Consider the following 3,361-nt stretch of genomic DNA (forward strand, 5'->3'; position numbering starts at 1 on the left):
TTTGTAATATGTATAAAAGCCGATTTAACCGTTATTTACACTAACGAACGGCAAATAGTTTAAATTTTCTAATTTTTTAAAAATCTATATGTTAAATGTAGAACATATTTAATTTTTTATTGAATTGATGTTATGTTTAATTAAATCACTTATATTATTATTGTGTTATTACTGACGTACACATATGTAAATATTAACGCACTTATTTCTTTTTTTATTTAAATGAATCCGCAAAATTCTTAAACATCCGAAGGTATTGAAGGTGGCGAGGTAACTGAAATAAACCTTCAAAAGTTAAAATCAATTGCCTCAGCCAGTTGTTGTCGGTTTTGCTGATGTCTGTCGTAGATGATTTCGTTGCTATTCTGTTTTTGTTGTTGTTGCTGCAGCTCTTCAGCTGCTTGGCCTGCTGCTCGACATTTTATTTTTATCCTACATACACTACACAATGAAAGCTTTTCTTCGTTGTGTTGTTGCTTTTACAGAATTTTACACATGATGTTGTTTTAAAGAAAGCTTTTTTTCTAGTGTATCAGTGTTTGCTTGTATCTATATATGTATGTGTGTGTGTTAAGAAAATGCATTCCTGTTAAAAATAACTCTGTTCTATAACGATAGCTTTATCCTTTGACGCTGTGGACTGTGTGCATGTTCGTTTGATTGTGTGCTCTGTAATTTGTTGTTGTTGTTACTGTTTAGTGTGGTATGTTGTTACTGTGGGTGGTAGGAATGTGGGAAGTGTTAAATACATAGTAGTAATAATATTTGAGTGTATTTTACAGTGTGAATGAGTCCTTGTACGGCTTTGAGGGTTAAAATCATTGCAATATTGACGAATTGTTGTTAAGAGAGTGAGAGTGTGAAGTCCTCGTCAGAGTGTGTAAAATTGCTGGTTGCCATTATATATATATAGGTGAAGATATATACATATAAATGTATATAAATAGATATTTATATATATGTATATATGTATATATATGCTTGCATTTATGTTTAGAGTTAAATAAAATGTATGTGGATTCCAGTGTAAATATAAATATATTCTCCAAATCGTTTAAGATTAAACGGTTTACTTTGGAAAGCAAATGTTTTACAATAAAATCTGCATATATTTTGTTAAGGCTATAGAGTTAAGCCTGCATGTATTGAATAGTATTTCATTTAATAATTCAAATTTATATTTTTTTTTATTATGATTTGTTATAAAACATCAAATTCCCTACATGTCAAAAACTGTCAACTCAGCAATAAGTTGCGTATGTAATAAAATATGGAAGTATCAATATTTTGTACAATCAAAAATAAAATTATATATATTGTTTACATATCATATTTACATACTATTTCTATAATAGAAGAAAATGTAAAGAGCAAAACAATTCTCAATTGCACTTGTTTTTATCGAATTGGTTTTTTTTTGTTTTTGGTTTTTGAATTTGTCGTTTTTGTTGTTGCTGTTATAGTTAAATTATTTGTTTTGTTTGTTTTATAGAATTTTGAAGAAAAAAGTAGGTTAACAATTTTTGGCTTTATCGATTCGAAAAAAGTTAAAAAACAAAAATTTTATTTACTGTTTTTTTTTGTTTATTTATGAAAGCTGATAATCGAATGCGTATTAACATATTACATTATAAATATATATGTACATATTTATATATTTTTTTTTTGATTTATTGGAATTCAAGCTTTTGCCATAAAAATAGCAAAAATCAGAACATAGAACTAAGAGCAATAAAAAAACGTTATCATTCAAAAGCAGTGTCACATATTTTGCATGTCACTTTACTTCATTCGTACATATGTATATGTATGGCATGTGTAGGTGTATGTGTGCATAGTTTTTTGGCAAGGATCTTATGTTGTTTTTTTTTTTTTGAAGAAAGTACTAAATATATAAAATATATTGGTATTGGCTCATATTGGTATAGGAGCACACATAGAGAAGCTACACATTTCTTTAAAGAAACTTTCCTAAAATCTTTTTCCAAAATAAAACTAATTACTAAAAAGTAATCGAATGTAAAACAGTTTATGGGTTCCTATTCGTTTTGGAGCACACCTAGAGAAACTGTGTATACCTTTAAAGAAACTTCCTTAAAAACCTATTTCCAGAAGAAAATTAATAACTAAAAAATTAGTCGACAGTTCTTTAGTACAATTTTTATTCACTAAATGCAGTTAACTGTTCGAAAACTCTTATAAAAACTAATTTTAGTCCTTAATTTTACTTAAGTGTGGCATGAGTCATCTAGTCTAATATAAAATATTTATTATTTCAACTAATTATATTAAAATTTAATTGCAAAAGTAACATTTAAATATTTTACTAAATTTATATTACTTATGCTTTAACATAATATTTCTTGAATATTTAAAACGAAAACCACATAAATAAAAATATTTAACATACAAATAAAAATAACCTAATATTAAATTTAGCATGAAGAAATCATAAATAATTTATCATTTTTGGCGCACATATGCGCAGCAATTAAAACTTTCATAATTAAATTCATAAATAAGTAAATGAATATTCGAATTAAGATACTCGAATAATTAATTTATAATTTTGTAAATGAACCTTAAAAGCTTTGTACTACGAGTACTGAAACATGCAGCAAACGTCGGTGTAAAAGAAATAAAACAACAAATACAAGAAGTAAAGCAAAAAAGTAAATAAATGCAAATAAACACAAGAAGAAAGATGAATAATTTTTGGCAGATAACAAACACATGTGCCCTGCTAACTGTGTTGGCAGCACACACTTATATACACATACATTGTACAATTGCAACTGTCAACACGTGTGGTATTTTTTTCCGTATAACCTGCTATTTTCTTTTCCTCTGGGCTATAGAGATAAAGTAACTTGGAGTTGTTGTTATTGTTTCTTTGCTATTTTGTTCTGAGCACAGCTTCTGAATGTTAAGAAGTTTTCTGTTACTGTTGCTGTTGCTGTTGCTATTGCTATTGCTATTGCTGCTGTTATAAATATTTAAATATTGTACATTATATCAGACATAAAAACAGGTATAAGGTACTTAAAATACCTTAAAGAGGCTTTATAAAATTAGGGCACATGTGTAATTAAGACAACAACAACAAATTTCTTTAATAAACAAAATATATATGTATGTATATACAGCTTAAAGAATGAAAAAGAAATAGTAATAAAGAACAAATGAGTACAAATAAAATGACAACAAACCAAATATAGTGCACATTAGCAACAAACATACAATATACATACACACATACCTATACATACGATTATATACATACACAACTCTTTCGGTAGCCAAATTAAACAAATTCTATATACAGTTTCTTAAAGGGGGTAACATAACTACCATTGGTGTT

The sequence above is a fragment of the Teleopsis dalmanni genome, chromosome 1 (assembly GCF_002237135.1).
Source record: "Teleopsis dalmanni isolate 2A chromosome 1, ASM223713v2, whole genome shotgun sequence".
NCBI lineage: Eukaryota > Metazoa > Arthropoda > Insecta > Diptera > Diopsidae > Teleopsis > Teleopsis dalmanni.